This window comes from Gopherus flavomarginatus, chromosome 5 (genome assembly GCF_025201925.1).
Source record: "Gopherus flavomarginatus isolate rGopFla2 chromosome 5, rGopFla2.mat.asm, whole genome shotgun sequence".
Classification (NCBI taxonomy): Eukaryota; Metazoa; Chordata; order Testudines; family Testudinidae; genus Gopherus; species Gopherus flavomarginatus.
In genome coordinates this window covers 132,151,932-132,175,148 of record NC_066621.1, presented here as the reverse complement: position 1 = coordinate 132,175,148, position 23,217 = coordinate 132,151,932, and the positions used below count along the sequence as shown (strand labels likewise).

At 39.2% G+C, this 23,217-nt stretch overlaps 1 protein-coding gene across 1 annotated transcript in view; it reads left to right on the top strand.

Annotated features, from left to right (window-relative positions):
* The first annotated feature begins 5,131 nt into the window (after nt 1-5,131).
* Nucleotides 5,132-23,217, top strand: part of LOC127051761 (alpha-1-antiproteinase 2-like) — a 298,892-nt gene continuing 280,806 nt past the window's right edge. Inside the window, exon 1 of the mRNA XM_050954486.1 lies at nt 5,132-5,136. The gene's annotated coding sequence lies outside the window, so the exon portion shown is untranslated. The remainder of the gene's footprint in view (nt 5,137-23,217) is intronic.

Genomic DNA, 23,217 nt, shown 5'->3' with positions numbered 1-23,217 from the left:
CTCATTTCCTGGTGCAAGAAAGTCCTGTTGCTTCCCTGTTTGTCTGCTTTCCATTTCTCATATTATAACTTTGTCTAGCCTCTTAATATATTAACATACTGGGCTATTGGCCTATTAAGAGCTGAGCTATTCAACAAAATCTCCAAGCAGTTAATTCCATTATATTTTTTTTATTGGATTTGAAATGGATTTGTCAGGGAAACCATACTGTTGCAACTTATGAATGCACTACAACCACTTTAAGAGACAACTGTCTCTGCAATTGGAACAGGAAATGTTAAATGGAAATTGAAAGAATTTGTAAGATTTATTTTCCACCACTGCAAGGCTTGAGAGCTTGATCTGAAAAATAGATTATTTTTTTTTCCTCCTTGTATTCAGTAGACTGTTTATAATGTTTTTTTGGAATAAAAGCTCATATAGCCCAGGAAGGTCATTTAGCAAGTTTCCTAAGATGATATAATACAAGCAACATTTTTCTGGGTAACTGTTTTAAATTTTGGATAACTGTGACCCATTTATCTGAATTTTAAAATGTTAAAAAATGGATGTTCTCCCCAGGTACTTTACTCTGTGGGGATTAAATTCACCCCTGGGCAGAGGGCCAGCACAAGTTCTATGCACTTCTATCCAGTGATTTTTGTCTAACTGAAAGGTAATTGTGGGCCTGATCTTGTTTCCATCCAAGTTAATGGAAAACGAACTCCAAAGGGAGCATGATTGAGCTTGGTAGCTTAGGCGATAAGAAATAAAACCTACTGTGGCTAAATCAAGCTGGATCCATGCCCGCTGATGCACGATGGCGCAGGCTGCATATGCAGACTACATTTTTATTATGAGGGAGGCTATTCAGTGTATGCCTAAATAGATAGACTGGGCCCAGCACTGCAACTGACTTGAATAGTGGCCTTGGATGCACAAGGAAAGCATGGTCAGGCCCACTGTGGGCCATATTCATTCTGTTTCCATTTGGATAGAGAGAACTCTGTGGCAGTGGAAGCAGGGTGGTTCCACTGAGCTGGAAGAGAGGTGAGGGTTGGATGCTGTGTGCAGGGCTGAAGGGAAAGGATAGAAGAAGGGGTAGAGCATCAACCGCTAGGTGGACCCACCAGCCCTTCCCATTTTAGGGGACTGTGGAAACTCTTTAGGCCAGGGGAGTCAAGAATATGCTCTTCCAGATGATCACAATGACCAGACATCTAGTCAGGCTGGGTACTGAGTGAAGGACTAGACCCTCGGTGCAATGTGGGTGAGTTAGTATTACAAGGAAGCCTCATCTTATTTCTACATTCCCTGCCATTATCTCATCATACTGTGGTAGTATCCTCGTGTTTTTAAATTTAAGTTCAGTATTTGTTTTTTATATAGCTTTCCCTTTAGTTTATAAAGGTTTCACTTAAAGAGATACTTAGCAGAAACAAAATTCCTGATTCAAGTCCAGCAATTGAGCTAATTTTGGCTCCTCTTCAAAAATCCTGTCTGTCCCTGCAGTCATACTATGGGTAATAAAGGGAGGAACACTAAAATAAAAAGGGGTTCTAATCAACTAATTGCTTAAACCTGCTTTTTCTCGCAAATCAGCATGGCCTGATCCTGCAACCCTTACTCATGTGTGGTGTCATAATTAATTCAGTTAATGGGATTACTCATCAGAATTTCAGACTTCAGACCTCCATTTTGACACAGTTATAGATTTCTTCATATCTGATTTTTAAGGATTAACTTAAAACCCCATAGAATCTGTTTTAGTGCTATGTTTCTGTAAATGGCAAATGTAGGAGTAGCAAATAATCTCATCTCTTTATAGCTAATTGATACACTTATTCCAAGTTATTTTAAAGTGAATTATTCATGTTTCAATTACATAACGTTGGTAGTTACTAATTTTATACATTTGCATCCAAGTGAAGGCCTGCCTTAAAGTTCCCTTGTGGGGAGGGAGGGAAGTAACCTTCTCTGTGTGTTTACATGCAGAGTTGTTCCAAGTTCCTGGTGTATGGAACACCAAACATCCTGGTATAGCCAGCTTCCTGGCAAAGTTCCATGCATATTATTATACACATGGCAAGCCAAATTTCCTTCTGCACAGTGTGTCTATAAATAAAATGCTGCTTCCACAAGCAATTAAATGGAAGCATTTCTCCAACCAGCATGCAAATGCAGTTTTTGCTTCTCACTGCAAGTAATAGTATATCTGTGATGTTAGTTTAAGGTCAGGATTTTAGGATTTTATTTTTGTTTTTTGTTTGTTCGTTTTTAATAACTATATAAATATTGCTCTCTTTTGGGCTCTGAGTTTTATATGGGAATTAAATAATGGTGAAAAAAGCTTTGTGTTTAAAGGATATAGCAACCTCTGTTAAAAAGGGGTTGGTATAAAGAAGGCATCCCTAAGTTGTGTTTGATTGCTGACATTTCATTTAGATTTTAAATGCATCACTCTTTCAATTCATAAATTATACTGGCAAATCTAACTGCCATCTAGTCCCTATTTAGTCTGCAAAGTCTTTGGGGGCAGGAACTGTCTCTTAATTCATGAATTCAATGCCTAGCACAATAAGACTCCAATCTTGGCTGGCACCTCTAGGAGCTAATAGAATACAAATAAATAAATAAATATAACTATTTAAAAACACAGAACATTCTCATATACATGTGTCCAGCTGAAGGTTTGGATGTCAAACAACAGCAAAATCAAGACCTTGAGTGATATTTAATTGTTATTTGTATTAGGATTCATTGTATCTTAATTGTTACCTCAAATAATAAATCTCACAAAATAATACTGTGTTAATACTTTCTCTGTCTCATAGCTTTGGTAACTTAATTGTAGTATTAGTAATTAATATTAATAAACATTTTCCCTTTTGGTCAGCTAGCTGTTCCACCTCTTCAGCTCCTCTCATGAAGAATGTAAAAAGAAGAAAATAAAACAGGACTGTCTTGTTGAACTATAGAACATTGACAAGCTCAAAATAGCACTGAATGCTATTGTGTCTCTCTCATTATGGGAAGCATTTGAATTTAGTTTAATCTTATTACAGACTAAATGATTTAGACATCTATGAGAAGAATTCTTCACCTACAATAATTCTCTGACAAGCTTTTCCTTGTCAGAATGTACATTTCTTATAAAAGAAAATTCAATGTATATTGCTTGAGAATTCTCTATTCCAACCTTAGCTTGAAACAGTTCCTATTAGAGTATCTTTGTCCACTCCCTATAGAATAACATCTCTCTCTTTCTTTTCTTTCTGTCTTCCTTTTGTTTCCATTATTGAAGTTCTCTGCATGTAAATATTATATACCACACATGGTGGTTTTCAGCAGGAAATGAGTTTGTGGCAGTGCCACAGATGTGATATCCTGTGAGAAGGATGAGGCAGTTATACTGTGCAATCAGAAACAGGAATTAGAGTTCATGCCTTAAACAGGAGGCAATATTAAAAGCTAGAGCTTTGTAACAATGCTGGTCATACTATGAAACAGTGGCAGTGGTCAATAAATAACGTTTTACTCATAATTATTTTCTGATGGAAAAATAGAATAACTTTTTAACAGAGTCTGATTTAGAGAGCAGGGAATGGTTTCTCTTTGGTATTGCAGTGCCTCACAGTCTGAGTGACAACAGGAAAGGTGTCATACACTGTCCTCAGTGCGGACCATCTTTTTAAAGACAAACTATGTTTTTAAATAATAAATGATTCCTGGCAAGTTGTTTATTACCAGCAGTTAATGATCTGTTTATTAGTTAAAGTCTGTGGCTGTTAACACTCCAGCAAATCAGTTAACTCTGTTAAACATCCGTTTTGAGTACATTATTGGTATTAATCATACAATGAACTGGAATTGTTGTGGACAGTTGATTTCATTGCAACAGCTTTTGTCAGCAAAGCAGAGCTATATAATGGGAGACAAAAGCACTCAGTATGCTATACTGATGATATTGAAACAAAACGAAGAAATTAGATAGCAGTTATCTGTAGTGGTTAATAATTGTCTGTAAAATATATATTCTGTTTCTCTAAACGTGTTCCAAAACAGCCTGGACCTTTTGTCCCAAATATCCTGGAAGTCCTGGATTCGATAATTATAATGTGTTAAGAAATTACAAGGATTGCTTTTGCGTGTGTGTGTGTGTTGGGGAGGGGACTGGATGGTAAATAGTTGGAAAAGCTTAACTGAGGGATGCAGAGTTGAACCTGGGCTGCTTGTGGAACCAATACACTCCCTCTAGCCTGCAAACAAAAAATGGTTTAGACTGTGAACCAGTTTCAAAAAGTGGGACCAGCTGACACAGGTTTAAGGTGTCTGTCTGGTCAGTGTGGATCAGGCAAAATTATGTTAAAACTGTTTTCAAGACTGGGTGCACTTACTAGAAGAAATATGTAGAGATGGGCTAAGGAGCTGGTGTTTGGATGTGGATTAGATTTAGGCTCAGGTTCAGGTTCCATTACACAAATAACACTCGTCTACAATTTTGGAGAAGTCGTTTGCTTCAGAGATAAAATGTGATATTTATTATATATTTTGATGTGCTGAATTCAAATGTGACAATTAAAACAACTGATTGGCTACTATTTCTGAGATATTTAAGTTTTTACATTTTATGTCTATGTATATTGTGTAGATAGTAGAGTTTTAATCATAAATTGTAAACCTAGGTCTTTTCATGTGTTTATGGTTGCTTTACATTATAATATTTCACCTGTCCTGTTTATGTAACACTTTAAAAATCAGCAAAAGGGTTATATAAATAAAATTTATTATGAAACAAAAGGCAAAAAACTATTATGTACATAGTTTAGTCCTATTCAGTGTCTACTCGGCGCTTCTTGGCTTGTCTCTTGTATTCATTAAATGGAGCATCTCTTGTCACAGTCCAGCAATAGTCTGCAAGCATTGATGGGCTCCATTTGCCCTGATAGCCTGCCAGGAGATTCCACTGCTGTAGTCTGGAGCCCAACAGCTCTGCCTTAGTCTTGGGTAGTTCCAAATCCCTGACAAGGTCATTCAGTTCACCTTGTGTTATGAGGTGTGGTTCAGAGGAGGAGGATGGGAGAAAATGTGGGTCCTGTGACATTGATGGTTCAGGACCAGAAGTTTCATCCTCTTCCTCTTCCTCCTCTGACTCAAGTGAGAATGATTCTGGTGCATCAGGAACCGGCAGCCCTTCTCCGTGGGGTACTGGGCGTATAGCTGATGGGAATGTTTGGATAATGCACAGTCCACTTTTTCTTCTTTGACACTCCTTTCCCAACTGGAGGCACCATGCAGAAGTAACAATTGCTGGTATGATCTGTTGGCTCTCTCCAAATCATTGGCACTGCAAAAGGCATAGATTTCCTTTTCCTGTTCAACTACTGGCGAAGATTTCCTGCACAAGTGTTGCAGCATATGTGTGGGGCCCACCTCTTGTCCTGATCTCCAATTTTGCAGCCAAAAGAAAGGTGATAGGCTTTCTTAACCATAGTGGTTAGACTGCGCTTTTGTGATGCAAAAGTCACTTCACCACAAACATAGCAGAAGTTATCTGCACTGTTCACACAAGTACGAGGCATCTCTGCTCACTTTGGCTAAACAGAAATGTGTCCCTTTGCAAAATCAAACACTGACAAATAAGAGAGCATGACACTGTATGATTTCTAGAGCTGATATAGGGCAATGTGTTCAGCTGAGTGACGTAAGCTTCGTTATGATTGCATCATCCATGACTTCCAGGAATAACATGATGCAATTCATATCATGTATGATGCAATACCAGCTTCAGATTGCATCATTCATTGTTTTGCCTAAAAAGCAAGTACTATTCAAACCCAGTCGTAGATTTATTCATAGATCCAGTCAAAGATGTATTTTAGTCATTTCTGGTTTAAATTGAGATCCCTTCCCTTTATAACTCACTTATCCTCCGCCATTCCCAAGTCAAGGGTCGTATATACTGACCCAATAGCATATCTTGAAAACTAGAGCCAATCAACAATTTTAAGCATCATTTTCGTTCTCAGTGACCCAGAATTAGTAAAGTTGGACTACATTTATTTCAGAAGCATTTTGGCTGTAGAGCAGTGTAATTTATGAGCTGTTCTCAAGAGATTTCAGTCCCAACTGGCAGATCTCTCACGGGACTAGTTAATCTGGTGAGATTTGCTGTTGTCTTGGATGGAACAGCTGTCTCTGCACAATTCTGTCTGTACGCAGTCCTGAAGCATAAAATAAGCCTATTCCAATTTTGCACCTGAACTGGAGTCAAAATCATAAGGCCAGCCTCAGCTCTGGCATTTGAGTACAGTGTTGATGAGTGCAATATAAAAGGGTAGATAGACAAATAAATCTGAGGATTCAAATCTGACCTGCAAATTCAAAGGAGTTCAAATATGAGATTTCCATTTTGGCCCATCTGTAGCTGCCGGTAGCCCAGTCACACCCTCTCAATCAAACTTGAGCAATTAGAAACATGCTGTGATAATTTATCAGAAAACAGTATCTACATACAGTTCTCTAAAATGAGTTTAATACACTTTTCCCTGGACTTCCGTGACCGGACAAAATATCTTAGTCATTGTCTACATGCAAACTTGCACTGGCTTAATTAAACTAGGGCAAATCCCTCTTACTTTGGTTTAAACTGCTTATTTCAGTTTAGCTTAAATCTCTTCCTAATTGATCTAAACTAAACCAAAATAAACAAACATAATTTAAACAGAAATAAGTATTCAGACAGCCCTTTCCCCCAGTTTAGCTAAACCTCTTTGGTTTAACTTAACTAGTGATTTTGATGTGACTTAGTGCATTGACAAGCCCCAAATATGTTAGGTTGAACCAGTTATTAAAATGGGAATGGCCAACACAGGTTTTATTCTAGTGAATATGGGGTGAAAGAGAATAAGAGCTCAGCAAAAAGGACACCAAGGATCCAGACTAATGGTGTCTAGCAGGATTTCTGTAATGGCTGTGAAAGCATTTGGCTCTTTCTACAGCTGCAAAGCTATTTACAACTCCAGTGGAGGAGGAATTAGGAGGGTCTGTGGTTTAACTCAGTGTCAACAACAAGGTAATTATCCTAGAGTAAACAGGGCCTCATTGAGAGTTTTAATTCCCCAAGAGGTCCTGTGGTTTCCACCTGCCCCTGCAATTAGCAACTTAACCCGAAGGATTTATATCAAGGTATTTGCAACATGGTCTGAAGTTAAACCTGATCCAATTCCCATTGAAACCAATGGAGCTGAGTCTACAGAGATTTTCTCCTACCATTGGTTTAGTGCTGGTGCAGCTTCTCCAGTACCATGGTGGGAGCACTGAGGAGTCAGTGCAGCCCACCTGTCATTCTACCATGTTGTCTAGACCTGCTCAGAGCGGGGTTAGATGACAAGATGTTAAAAATTCTCAGACCCTGCCTACACTGGTACTCCTACCATTGCTAGAACAATAGTGTGTGTGGAGGGGTTCCATTTATATCTGAGGATCCTAGATAATAATCCTAGTATTGCAAACAGTGCATAGTATGTAGGTGGGAGATGATATATTTATTACTTTAGATGAAGGAAAACTGAAATTGAGTGGTTAGCTACAGTTCTTGAGCACTACAAAGCACTTTTTTTTTTAAATGTGCCAGTCTGGGGTTGCATTTAATACATAAAGTAAATTTTAGGTGCAAAAATATGGCAAAGTAAACACTAGCCAGTAAGGGTATACAAATTTGTGACTGCCCTCTCTTGAGTTTATTGTTGTTGCTGTGAGGTTGAATGCTATAGCATTTTTATTGCTCTTGCACACAGAAGAGATAAAGGAATTTCGGACACGTGCATACATATGTGTGTTTATGCATATATAATAGTCCAGTGTTCCATGGCAGGTGTATTTGTTAATGTATGTTTTCTTCATCTGAACAAGCTCTTGCTGCCTCTGCTCCATCATGCTATATACAAGGTTTGGAAACAAAATAAATAAATAAAATCAGTATTTTGTCCATACTTGTTTCTTGTAGCGCACAAACTTTTTTATGTTAGCTGGAACTGAAGTATGAGTCACCTAATGGAGTGACAAAACAACCAAATCTACCTTTAGATCAAAGTCCCTCACCAAAGGCTCTTAAGCAAAGTAAGCTGTCATGGGATAAGAGGGAAGGTCCTCTCATGGATTGGTAACTGGCTCAAAGATAGGAAGCGAAGGATAGGAATAAATGGAGAGTTTTCAGAATGGAGAGAGGTAAATAGCGGTGTCCTCCCTAGGTCTATACTGGGACCAGTCCTATTCAACATATTCATAAAAGATCTGGAAAAGGGGGTAAAGAGTGAGTTGGCAAAATTTGCAGATGATACAAAACTACTCAAGATAGTTAAGTCCCAGGCAGACTGTGAAGAGATACAAAAGGATCTCTCAAAACTGGGTCACTGGGCAACAAAATGACAGATGAAATTGAATGTTGGTAAATGCAAAGTAATGAACATTGGAAAACATAATCTCAACTATACATATAAAATGATGGGGTCTAAATTAGCTGTTACCACTTGAGAAAGAGATCTTGGAGTCATTTTAGATAATTCTCTGAAAACATCCACTCAATGTGCAAGCAGCAGTCAAAAAAGCGAATAGAATGTTGGGAATAATTAAGAAATGGATAGATAATAAGACAGAAAATATCGTATTGCCTTTGTATAAATCCATGGTACACCCACATCTTGAATACTGTGTGCAAATGTGATCGCCCCATCTCAAAAAAGATATATTGGAATTTGGAAAAAATTCAGAAAAGGGCAACAAAAATGATTAGGGGTATGGAATGGCTTCCGTAAAAGGAGAGATTAATAGGACTGGGACTTTTCAGCTTGAAAAAGAGACGGCTAAGGGGAGATATGATTGAGATCTATAAAATCGTGACTGGTGTAGAGAAAGTAGTTAAGGAAGTGATGTTTACACCTTCTCATAACACAAGAACTAGGGGTCATCAAATGAAATTAATAGGCAGCAGGTTTAAAATGAATAAAAGGAAGTATTTCTTCATACAATGCACAGTCAGCCTGTGGAACTCCTTGCCAGAGGATGTTGTGAAGGCCAAGACAATAACAGGGTTCAAAAAAGAACTAGATAAATTCATGGAGGATAGGTCTTTCAGTGGCTATTAGCCAGGATGGGCAGGAATGGTATCCCTAACCTCTGTTTGCCAGAGGCTGAGAATGAGCGACAGGGAATGGATTACTTGGAGGATTACCTGTTCTGTCCCTTCCCTCTGGGGCACCTGGCATTGGCCACTGTCGGAAGACAGGATATGGGTCTAGATGGACCTTTGGTTTGACCCAGTAGGGCCATTCTTATGCTCTTAGATATAATGAGAAAGACAAGATGGGATATGTAATATCTTTCATTGGACCAACTTCTGTTGGTGGAAGAGACACGTTTTTGAGCTTCACAAAGCTCTACTTTAGATATAATGGCTTATTTTCCTTCATACTATTAAAAACTAGGCTCCTAAAAAAATCCTGCTATGGGAACAATTGTAAATACTGTTTTAAGTTGGAAGAATCCTGGAATCTCTGTGGTCATGCTCTTAGCTCTTGATTTACAGTGAAAGATAGACAATGTGGAGTTTGAAGCACAGAGAGGTATAGCTAAGTGGTTGCTGCTGTTGTAGCAGCAACAGAGGCTGTTAGAGTAAAGAAACGCAAGCTGTAGAACTCAGACTATTTTTCTTTCCAGTCTCTCTCTCCAAATAGCATCTTTAATACTGTAGTCGCTCTCAGACTGATTCCTTACATTGCTGATACCTCAGACATTCAAGAAGCCGCCTGTTAGCCATCATTTCACAAACTACTAGGTCTTAAAATGCTTCAGGTTCAATTAATTAGCAGAAAACCCCTCTGCATCTTCAAAATTAACATTGTTAAATCTACAGTGGCTGTGTTTTTTAGGCCTGGTCTACACACAGCAATGGGACCAATTCAGCTAAATTGTTTTCTAAAGTGATTTATTTAAATTGGTGCCAATGCTGTGTGTAGACTAGCCCTTAGATTCATTACCAAAGAACCCTCCCATTTTCTTCTTAGAGCATTCTCTTCCTGGGACTTATCTTTACTACTTACAAGATAACCTATTGTGCTTTCTATTCTAGGATCTTTAAAGACACAGGTGTGCAGATCTAGCAGTGTTTAATTTATAATGAAAGAGGTGCCAGGACTCAAGCAATTTTTTTACATTTACAACTCATTCAGCAAATCCAGACGTGCTGAGGCTGTGAACTGCCAAGCCTAGATGGCACAAATTAACCACTGGGACCTTGTATGCATGTAACTCTCACTTATGGCAGTAGAGCTGTTCTCCTTCAGCAAACAACACAGTAGCCTAAAGTTTCTACGCTAACACCATTATCGACAAACTTGGAAGACAGGCTTCAGTATACACAAACATTTCAGACTTGTTTTAATGCTGTCCATTTTTAGTTAACTTTCTTTAAGTGGTGAAAGTTCCCCTTTACACACTCTGAATCCTGATGCTGCTTCCACGCAGGGCTTCTTTTGCTGAATTAGGGTAGGCTGAGGCTAGGAAATCCTAAAATTCGTGGGTTTAAACTCTAATCACTTTTGAAGAGTAAAGCTTTAGCGAACATCCTCTGGTGATTGGTGTCCTACAGAATCTTCAATAGAAAGAAAAGGGTTTCACAAAGGAAGCCACAATAGGACACTGTTTAAACCTTGTTCCTGCCCTGGACAAACTGATCCATACATGTAGAGGAATATATTTAAGATTCTGAGTATTGTAACAGTTTCTGCAAACTACTTGTGTTCAGTTCAAATGTAATGTATATCATAAGGAGATGATGAAAATTATTTTATACCACAACCCTCATAATTTCTTTATTGCCTTACAGTAAAACTATGCAAATAACATTCCAATTGCAATTCTAAGTGCCAGGGTCACTCTTTAAAACCCAGGGCAGAAAAACTGCAGTAAACTATCCTCATTGTTAAAACCATGACTTGTGCCAGGTCAGTGTGTAAACAAAAGAGATGTAATTTGGTAACATCTCTGAAACAGAAATTAGCTTTGACCATGGCTGATATATGATCTCAATTCAGCCCCTGGCCTGGGATCACATTCAGACTGCCCCACTGACCCGCTGGAGCAAATATCAGACCAAACTGTTTTTCTTTATACTGGTGTAGGTCTGGAGTAACTCCGTGAACCTAGAGAATCAAGAAGACAGAACACTTATATGGAAGACAGCTATACAAACGTAAATATTCTCCTAATATTACTGGTCCATGTGAGCAGTTGCCATAGTTGCCACAGGAAGATTGCATAATCACAAATTATAATGATTGTGAAGTGGGAAAGGAGATGTGTCCACAGGACCATCTTTCTATTAAGAGGTGGTCCAAATTATAAAAAGCCCTCTTTTAGCATTACCTTAAAATATTTTAACCGTTAAATAGCGCAAATATTTGAAATATTGTAGGATTCAAATAATTCCAGAATCCTGGAGGGTTTCTGGGGGTTTTTTGGTTTGTTTGTTTGTTTTTTTTATCCTGGAAGTCCTGGATTGCATAATTATAAAGGAGTGTGTGTGTGTATGTGTGTGTGTGTGTGTGTGTGTGTGTGTGTGTGTGTTGAGGAGGGGACTGGATGGTAAATAGTTGGAGATTAATTGCATTAGATTAAAGCTATCACAATTTAATGTGCAAGTTTTGTGTTATCTTTTATGAAAGTAATCAAAACTATTAAGCTTGTAAGCATTACTGAAGAAAAAAATCTTTGGATAGTAAAATTAAAAATACCCTTATAATATCATGTAGACCTAGTTTTTTGGGATTTTTTTAAAGCTCAGCTGTCCAGTGTTAAGATCTTGCATTCAATTCCCCAAACTAACATTACTATGAACAGACTACTTTTTCCCATAATACATAAATTGGAACTAAAACAAGGATAAAGGTGACAGACACAGTGCTGTGATTTAAACTGGAGACCTGGATTAAAGACAAAAGCTTTACTGGGTAAGTGAAACAACTCTACTACCTCAGTTATTTCACTCAATGTTTCTGTTTTATACATCCAACTCAATCTTCAGACACTGAAATTGATTATGGTGATGTTATTTCTTTTATTGATCCAAAATGTCATCTATCCAAACTAGTTACTTTGTAATTCCCTTTTGCAGATGCATCCTGCCTTTGTTAAATCCACTATTCCTTATTATGTACTTCTCTATTTATAATCATATTCACTGAGTTTTTACTTTTGACCTTTGCAAACATATATACTTCAACACAATAATTTTCCATATATTTAAATATGAAAATTATTATTTCATGGTATGAACTGGTCACACTTAACTTAGTTTATTCAAAGAAAAAACAGACACAGTAACCCAGGGTAGTCCATTTTTTATTTTTTTTTATTTTTTGTCAAGGTCCAAATTTCTTGGTCAAGAGTCCAGAGAAAATAGTAATACAAAAGAATTATAATGAGTAAATTCAAAGACTTTGGGGTCCATTTAAAAGCAGCTGGCAGTCCAGATTTGGCTGTGACCCACCTATTGACTACCCCTGCAGTAACCTACTGGGTTTCAGTATTATGGTGTTTTGCAAAGGTAAACGAATTTTTTAGGTAAAAGACCCAGTTTTGCAGTTGAGTTCTGATTCAAAGCTCGTAGGAAGTCATGGACAGGCTTCCACTGGTTTTGAATCAAGCCCTTATTGACTTCAATGTGAATTTTGACTTGAGTAAGGATGGCAGGATCAGACCCTAAAATGACTGAAAATTTAAGTTTTATGCATACGAGTTTTGATATTTTAAAATGTGTACATTAAAGCAATTATTATAAAGTGTATCTTCTGTTATGCTTCACCTTTACAAAAGTTTTTAAAATAGTAAAATGTTTGCTCTAGTAAATAACTACGAATGATTTCTTAAGACTGTCTGCATCACAAGTAAATGGCTACAGCGGGGAACCAAGCAGTAAAAGTGCTGATAGTTTATATAAGAGATAAATCCTTTCCGGGATGATCTTGATAGTTGCTGAGCACTCACAAAGCTGACTAGCTGTTCTGAGTGCTCAGCACCTCTGATGATTAAGTCCTTTGCAAGAGCGTATTGTCTGAGAATCTCAAAGCACATTACCGGTATTAATGAAGTTAGGGTTGGTCTACACTCTAAAAAAGTTATGCTGGTATAACTATGTCAGTTAGGGGTGTGATTTTTTATTTTAACCAATGTAGCGTTGAGGCAGTTATACTAGTACAGGTGTGGCCAAACTTTAGCTTGTAAGCTGCTTGTGGCTGTTTTACAGTTGAAGTGCGGCTTTCAGAGCCCCACTTGGCTCCCCCTTTCTCCACTTATCAGACTCGGGGGGGAGGGGGAGCTCAGGGCTTCTGTCCTGCGGTGGAGTGCTGGGGCTAGGAGCATCTGCCCTGTGAGGAGGGGGACCTCAGGCAGAATCCCTGCGCCCCGGCAGGCACCACCCCGTGGGGCATGTTGTGCATGTCTTACAGCTCTTGAACTTCTGAAGGTTATCATATGCAGCTTGGAGGGTCAGTAAGTTAGGCCACCCCTGTACTAGTATAAATGTGCCTTATACTGGTATAGTGTAGGGCTGGTCTACACTAGAAAGTTTTACCAGCATATCCATGTTAAAACACACTCTCCAATCAACATAGCTATGCCAACAAAAGCTGTAGTGCATATATAATTATTTTGACAAAAAGTCCTTTTGCTGGTATAGTTTGTTCTATTGGTGGAAGCTAGTATAAGCTGTACCAGCAAAAGAACTCTCTTGCCAATATAAGCTGCATCTTCACTACAGGTCTTTGCCAGTGGAGCTCTTCTGGCAAATCCTTTTACCCTGAGACCTTGTCTATGCTTATGTCTACACTACAGGATTATTCCGATTTTACATAAACTGGTTTTGTAAAACAGATTGTATAAAGTCGAGTGCACGCGGCCACACAAAGCACAATAATTCGGTGGTGTGCGTCCATGTACCGAGGCTAGCGTCGATTTCTGGAGCGTTGCACTGTGGGTAGCTATCCCGTAGCTATCTCATAGTTCCCGCAGTCGCCCCCGCCCACTGGAATTCTGGGTTGAGATCCCAATGCATGATGGTGCAAAAACAGTGTCGCGGGTGATTCTGGGTAAATGTCGTCACTCATTCCTTCCTCCGGGAAAGGAACGGCAGACAATCATTTCGCGTCCTTTTTCCCTGGATTGCCCTGGCAGACGCCATAGCATGGCAACCATGGAGCCCGTTTTGCCTTTTGTCACTGTCACCGTATGTGTACTGGATGCCGCTGACAAAGGTGGTACTGCAGCGCTACACAGCAGCATTCGTTTGCCTTTGCAAGATAGCACAGATAGTTACTAGTCGTTCTGTACCGTCTGCTGTGCCATTGTAAATTGGCGATGAGATGATGGTTATCAGTCATTCTGTACCGTCTGCTGCTGTCATGGGTGCTCCTGGCTGACCTTCACTGAGGTCGGCCGGGGGCGCAAAGACAAAAATGGGAATGACCCCCCCCGGGTCATTCCGTCCTTTATGTTGTATCTAAAAATAGAGTCAGTCCTGCCTAGAATGTGGGGCAAGTGTACTAGAGAACCAGTGTATCAGAGAACCAGAGAGCACAGCCGCTCCGTGTCAGATCCCGCAGAAATGATGAGCTGCATGCCATTCTAGGGGGTGTCCCTGCAACAACCTCACCCATTGCTTCCCTCTTCCCCCAACCCTTCTGGGCTACCATTGCAGGGTCTCCCCCCATTTGTGTGATGAAGTAATAAAGAATGCAGGAATAAGAAACACTGACTTTTTAGTGAGATAAAATGAGAGGGAGGCAGCCTCCAGCTGCTATGATAGACCAGGCAGTACAGAATCTTTTCTTTACACAGGAAATGGAGGGGGCTGATGGAGTTCAGCCCCCAGTTGCTATGATGAGGACGGTTACCAGCCGTTCTGTACCATCTGCCAGGAATAATCGAGAGTCACTCCTATTTTTACCCAGACGCCCCCGGCCGACCTCACCTGAGGCCAGCTAGGAGCACTCACGGGCTGCTGATGATGATGGATAGCAGTCATGTCGTACCATCTGCCGGAGGGGAGGGGAAGGGAGAGGATGCTGCTGTTCATTGCCCCAGCACCCGTGTCTACCAGCAGCATGCAGTAGACATACTGTGACATTGAAAAAAGTCAAGAAATGATTTTTTTCCCTTTTCTTTCACAGAGGGGGGAAGGGGAGTAAATTGACGAGATATACCCTGAACCACCCCAGACAATGTGTTTGACCCTACAGGCATTGGGAGCTCAGCCAAAAATGCAAATACTTTTTGGAGACAGCGGGACTGTGGGATAGCCGGAGTCCTCTGTCCCCCCTCCCTTCCTCCATGAGCGTCCATTTGATTCTTTGGCTTTCCTTTATGCTTGTCACACAGCACTGGGCTGTGGACTCTGTATCATAGTCTGGAGATTTTTTTCAAATGCTTTGGCATTTCGTCTTCTGTAACGGAGCTCTGATAGAACAGATTTGTCTCCCCTACAGCGATCAGATCCAGTATCTCCTGTACAGTCCATGCTGGAGCTCTTTTTGGATTTGGGACTGCATCGCCACCCATGCTGATCAGAGCTCCACGCTAGGCAAACAGGAAATGCAATTCAAAAGTTCGCGGGGCTTTTCCTGTCAACCTGGCCAGTGCATCTGAGTTCAGATTGCTGTCCAGAGCGGTCACAGTGGTGCACTGTGGGATACCACCCGGAGGCCAATACCGTCAATTTGCGGCCACACTAACCCTATTCCGATATGGTAATACTGATTTCAGCGCTACTCCTTTCGTCAGGGAGGAGTACAGAAATCAGTTTTAAAGAGCCCTTTATATAGATATAAAGGGCTTCGTTGTGTGGACGGGTGCAACGTTAAATTGGTTTAATGCTGCTAAAATCAGTTTAAACGCGTAGTGTAGACCAGGCCTCAGACTCAGAACACATGCCTGGCATAAGGAATTAGTATTACCGCCTTTTACAGAGGGTAAAACCAACGTACAGGGAGGATTAAAGCTTTATCAACACTATGACAATCGACTATGTTGTGGGATCCGGTTATAATGCGGTTCAGTTTGCAAATGGTCTTGGGCTGTAGAGCAATCTGGGAACATTCTTAAAGCATGGGTCAGGCCTGGCTAAAAGACAGACTTATGTTTTAGTCTTACCAGGCACTACTGTGTTATAACCAATTCCCTTAGCATGGTAGATTTTCATAATGTAGTTGGGAGGCTTAGGGTATGTCCCCGCTGCAATTAAATACACACAGCTGGTCTGTGTCAGCTGACCTGGGCTTGCAGGACTCAAACTGCATGCCTATAAAATTGTGAGGTAGACATTTGGACTTGGGATCCATCCTACACCTGACTGTTTACACTGCAATTTTACAGTCCTGCAATCTAAGCCCCACGAGCCTGACTTAACTGATGCAGGCTAACTGCGGGAGTTTAATTGCAGAGTAGACATGTGCCAAATGACCTGCCCAACGTCACACAGAATCCATGGTAGAAGAGGCAACAGAATCCAGATCATCTCACTATACTTCTGAGAGTATGTCTACACTGCACTGTGCACACTAAGCTCGGGTCTATTGAATGTGGGCTTGTGGATTTGGTGTTTCCAATCCCATGTTTGAATATCCACACTGCACTGTAAACCTGCGTTTACAACTGCTTGACCCGGACGTCTCAGCCATGCTACCATGTCCATAGTGCACTGTGCAGACCTTCTAATTCATGTCTGCTGCTGAACCTGCATCCCCCTGCATAATGACAGGACTTGGACCCAAGTCGCAGTGGGACTCAGGCTCTGACTCACCCCACAGCAGGGTCATAGGACTGGTGTCTTGAGACCTTGTTCACTTAAGTCAGACTGATTTGTATGTGTACAGACAGGAGGCTTGGGCTCAAACCTGATTCGGAGCCTGGGCTTAGTGTTCAGTGTAGACATACTCTGACTGTTCTTAAACCATTTGTGCATAATCTCTCTTAATAAACACAGCTCTTTAGGCCTGTAAAAAGTGTTCTCTCAAACGACAATATTAATATTTGGTGAAAAGAGAAATTACAAATTAAGGGCCTGCTCCCATTGACTTCTTGAGTACAGGATTGTACTCTAACTGTCTTCCCACCAGTCTCCTTGAAATAGATATATAATTAGAAAAGATTCCCATTTAAAATTATCTGCAGGGTTTACATGTAATATGAAACTGGGAGAAAAAATGTTTTCTTAATATACAAAATATAAAAGTTATTCTTCTTCATTTACTAACTACAATGAAGTGTGTTAACATGCATATGAATCCTACATAAAACACCTTCTCTTGCCTCTGTTCCCATTTATAGACACCTTTTGAGGGATTCTATTTCCCTAATTAGATTTCATCACATAGACTGTATCCATATTAAGGGCTTCTAAATTGCTATAGCATCTGAATTGTATACAAGGTATATGTCTACGTTGACTACTTGTAATTCTGAAAAAAATGACCTCCACAAGCTAACAAAAGGGGCAGTGTATCTTGAGAAGTCTGTATATGACAACCTGACATATACAATAAATATGAATTTTACTACAGTAACAGATTGAAATTACATAGTTCATTTAAACCCTTTTCCAACTTCAGCTTAGCCCCAGCTAAAGCACACAGGAAATAAACATATTGAGCTGTCTGGCACCAGGCAACTATCCAGGTCCTGTTCTGTCTAGCACTGGGTTAGACTTATCCATCCAATCAACATTAGGAGGTTTATTTATGTGAGACAGATATATTAGTAATAAATGGATTTATTCAGTAGCTTGGTGGATTTAGACACACACAAAATCATTTTAGTTTAAGGAGACTTAGAACTGAGTCACCCACTATTTTCTATTCACCAGATCCTGAAGCATTTACTCAGGTTTTTAAAAACTCTTGCTGAACTCAATGGGAGATTTGCTCAGTAAGAACTGCAGAAGCAGCTTAGGGTATGGCCTAGCGCACAGTGAAATTGCAGCCTAGTGCAATTTCAGGTAAGTTGTGTTTGTAATAAAAATAATTTAAAGGCCTTCGTATGGCATTTATATGAGGAGTTGTATGTAACATTCCACACACAAAAGCCCATTTTAGTTTGCGTCAGGATGGCCTGTATCATTGAAACATGTTATGGAAATATATTCTGAAGTAATACTGAGATTTTTCAACACGTATTTTGTGCTTTACACTGATTGATTTTTTGTTGTAAGACAGAAATTTGACATGCAAGTCAGTCCTGTGCTATACTTAAGTGTCCCTTCACTGATTTGTCTGGTTTTTTTTTTTAAAAAGAAGACAGGGAATGGACTTTAATGCTATGGTTTATCCATTTCAATCAGATAGTGAGTGGCACATTCTCACCTCATTTACAGTTTTTAATTTCAAATGGACATTGCTTTTGAAACGTCCTCTCTTTTTTTCTTTATGCTGCCACTTGAAAGTTGAAATGTAGCAAGAATGTAATGTTAGGTGCCAGTTTTCAGAATTACAGGGTGACTGCTTTAGCTGATCCCAAAAAGCAAGTGTCTTTTTATACTGCATAAAAGCCTGAAATGTTTACATATCAAAAGGCTATAGGCCAATTTCTGTCAAAATTATACATGAAGTTAAGCAGTACAAGCAATTTATTTAAACACTAGTCATTGTAGAAAAATTCAAAACCATATGCTCTTTTAGCAGTTTTTCACAAACGCATTTGACCCATGACTTGGCAAGACATGTAAGTTCATAATTTACTCTAAATTTCAAATCCCCTTGACATTTAAGTAAAAGATCTTCATTAATAAGGTTTATATGAATGAAAACTTTAGAAGCTGATATTGTTAGAGGGAAGTTTTAGGAACAGCCTTAGCAGTTTTGCCTAGTTTTCAAATGACTGACTTTCCTAATCAGTCCAAAATAAGTTTATTCTGGGAACAAATTATCATAATTGTGCATTATGTGGGGTTTTTTTTAAGTAATGATGCAATCATTTTGAAACAAACTTTGGGAAAGCTGATGTTTGACTAAGGGTAATGGTAACATTTGCAAACTTATTTTTTAAACTGAACTACAAGGTGCTTTATTTTATTTTAAAAGTTTTAGCGCATTATAAATCATGTGTTTGTTTTCTCTCCCATCCGCTCCTCTACCTCTCCACCCTGCAGGAGATCCATCCAGCCCCCTACCCCGTCAGCTAGTTCAAACCATTGCAATAATGGTATATATTTGCGTGTGTATGTCATCACACCAATGTTAGCTACAAAGTTTTACATTTTATTAAATGTTTGGAACTCTGGTGGTGGTGTCCTTTTACTGTGTTCAGAGTTTAAAACAAATCAGGCTGAATGAATAAAATAGAGTGACCAGATGTCCCAATTTTATAGGGGCAATCCTGATATTTGGGACTTTTTCTTAAATAGGCTCCTATTACCCCTTACCCTCTGTCCCGATTTTTCACACTCGCTGTCTGGTCAGCCTAGAATAAAATCAACTCAGAGGGATATTTTTTTTCTCTCTAATTGAGCTGGCATCATTTTACACTGCATCCTCAGGAGGTTGTGTATTCCAGTCTCTCTGATACACATCTCCTGGGTCAAACCTCTGCTCAGCTAGACCACTATCCATCCGGAGTGAATATTGAAATCAATGAAGTCACTCCGGATTTACACCAGTGTGTCTGCGACCACAACTTGTCCCGTGATCCTTATTAGGGTCTTCCCTCTTCCTAACACTCCTAAGACCTGTTCGCCAAAAGTTGGAGAGAAGATGTATTGCTCTTCACAACAAAGTCCTAGCACCGTATAATTCTGGAATGCGTTTGAAGTAGCCTGGAGAATAAAATGCCTATTGTATGCTACTAACGCTGAAATACAGTAAAATGGGTTGGTTGTTAAAAAGAGAGTGACAGGTGCCCCTCGTGCGGCCCTTACAATCCTAGAATTTAAGAATGAGCCTATTTCTAAAAGAATACATCAAATACACATATAAAATCCTCCTCTGGTCCAAAATTACATGTTTACGATTAAGAAATAATCCTATAGTGCACAGGGTTTGGCATCCTTATGAAGTGTAAATGAGAAAAGTTTCGGAGACCATTTTGAATTCATTCAATGGGGAGAGAAGGGGTGCGTGTAGATGGTTGTTGTGAATCTCTATTTACCACTCCTGAGAGAAATTTCATGGCAGAAAAACTTTTTGTCATTTCTATTTAAATCACAGAAGCAATTTATTAGCGACAGAGCTTCTAATAAATTGCTCTTATTGGTGTAATCAAAAAAGCGAGCTGATGTACTAAACTCACAAAAATCTATGTATTTTGAATCCACTGATCTGTTATTTAATATCTTTACAGTGAGGACTATTATAAAAATGACTGACTTCTCAACAAGCATATTTTCATAGACTTATGCATGGTGATTGCTTTGTATGAAATCGTGTTTGGGTAATAATATTGAAAATCAATGTAGTGTTTACATTATTTCATATCTAACAGCTTGGTCTGCCCGATACGGTACTCCTCTTTAGATGTATCTTTCAACCCACGCTGTGACTGTGCTATAGTAACAAACAATCGCTTAGCAACACTATGCAACACAATTTGCTTGCGTTTTATTTGTTATTCCAATTCACCCTGACAATATGGGACAGCAGATTGTTTGTTTAATGCATTATTACATTTGTAAGTTAGTACAAAGTGGATGCGAAACGAGAAACTCTTTTAAATCAGGTTTTAGGAAGTGTGTGTGTGTGTGTGTGTGTGTGCGCGCGCGCGCGCGACGTAAATAAGATTCTGCTTAAAGTTCACTAAAATGCATCTACAACTTCAGTACAAAGCTTTCTGGTTATTTGGAAAAAATTAACCAGAAATTAAAAAAAAAACAAAAACCACAGATCACTGGAAACTGTAAGGAAGCTCTCTGTTAAAATGTTGTACTGTGTCTGTAGAAAGGAACAGAATGAGTGCTGTTAGATTGTGATTCAGCAGAGTATTATAAGTCTTACCCATACTTTAAAAGCAGGGAGATCACAACGAGAAAAATATGGTTGTACAATCTTATTACGGCTACTTTGAGAATTAACGTAACACACTTGTCCTATGACGCAAAATCTTACCTTGAGGAAATAAACCTATGAATAGTTGAAATAATTATTGAAGCAGATCAAAATGTATCCATCATAACTTAATTCTGCCCTTAAAATGAACGACTACAGGCTTTTTCATACTAACATAACGGTGGGCAGGAAATCCTTTAAACTGCGGAAAATATTAATATTTTATAGCTAATTATTTTAATTAAATCGACAGCGGCTAAGGCTAGTTAATTCTGTGGCTCTGCTTACAGTTTGACTGGCCAGATCAGGAAAAGGCTAGCACAACTCTTCTGATTCTGCCTTAGGAATGTACCCCAGCCCTTCTAATGTGCAAATATTGCCTTTAGACTACGCACAACACCAAGGTGAAGTTCATCAGCCTCAGTCACTGGTTCTGGTATAAACACCAGCTGGGACCAAGTCGTAACCCCCTTTATTACACAAAACACCAGCCGAGAGGTCATAAAAACAAGCAGGACTCTCCTATTTAAGACAACCCAAGATACTGGACACTGCAATGTGGTATTTTGTTAATGTAAACGAATGGATAGGGAGGTCGCTCTCTCTCGTTGTATTCGAGACTGGACGGCTCAGTCTTCTGTTTGTCAGTTTCATAGCAATCCTACTATTGCTCCGTTTTTCTGTCCTTCGACAGAATATCTATGAATGAGACGGATTGATACTCTGCATTTCAGCAGAGCGCACTGCATGTAAACTAGAGTTTCAGATTGCGATTAAAGGAGTATTAAGCAGTTCAGTAGAAGCACCAAGGACGAATACGTGAACAAGCATTGAGATAGCGAAATTCTGCAGCATCTGTTCTATTTGCAACATGACTGGAAAGGCCAATGCAGTCCGAGGGAATTACGGGTTTTACCTCTGTGCAATAGTTTCACTTTACATTACATTTGGAAATCTGCATGAACGTCACATCTAAACGCCGTGTGTAAGAATTCATAGCCAGGACTCCGGTTAAATATTTTGGTTGCAATTGTGCTTGTGTTTGTCTTTTAAACACCAGAAAAAAATTAGTGATCTGCAAAGTAAGCAAAGTCTGAATGAAAGAAACATTCTAACTAATATTGTGATTTATTAATAAAAAGTGAATACTAGATCTTCCCCTCCCCCCAAAAAACCAAACAAAACAACCTAACCATGCAAGCCCTTTGCTGATATTAATAGCCTCCTGGTCTAGATCACTTTCATATCCAATTTGAAATGGTTGCATACTGAAGGGAAGGGATACAAGTAGGCTTCACCTAACATTAATGAGTACACTCTTTGTTGAGTAAAAATAATTTGTTCCTCGTAAACAGATCCTAATGGCTTGTTTTCATTTCATGCTTACAATTTCCTACCTTCTTTGGTAGAGGGTTGATGGGGCAAATAGTCTAATCTTATTCAGTTTACCTCCTGTGGATTACTAGTGACAGTCGTGACAGACCAACTATTCTGCAAATCACAAGAGCCAGCTACCAGGAGAGACAAACGTCTTTAATAAACAGTTTAAGGGAATTAAATCGCGCCGTTTACATGTAATGGGCATGAAGAATTCAGTACTGTACAATCGCTGCTCCATAGACTGTGTTTTCTAGGATAGAAAATAAATGATTCTTTCTTGAAAAGGAAAGGCGCATATTAATGGATGAAAAGCAACTCTGAATCCCTACCACTCAATGTGTTTTTAGATGACAGATTATTATTACTAAAATGTTCCGTTTCTGCACTGTTAAAGCCAGTAATAGCTGTCTTGCTTGATTTTTTTAAAAAAAATGTTAAGAACAATTGTCCAAAGAAATAATCGTAGTAAATTTTTTAAAAGTTAATTTATTCTGTGTGAGGCGTTGTGCTTTTAGAAAACAAGGCACACTACGCATCCCTTTTACTCTGAGTCAAAGGAGCCAAGACCCAAACCCTATCCCAGAAACACACATGCACAAATTATGGCGCTACTCTGTCGCAGTTTAATTCTTTTTAAAGATTTTGTGTAAGTGTTTCCTAACCAAATCCAAGCATAAATAATGACTCTGAGCCGCAGACAGAGGAAATCACACCAAATAATGTGAACCAACAAGAGGAGAATAGGTGCATAATAGACAGGGCTAGGAGCTGCTAA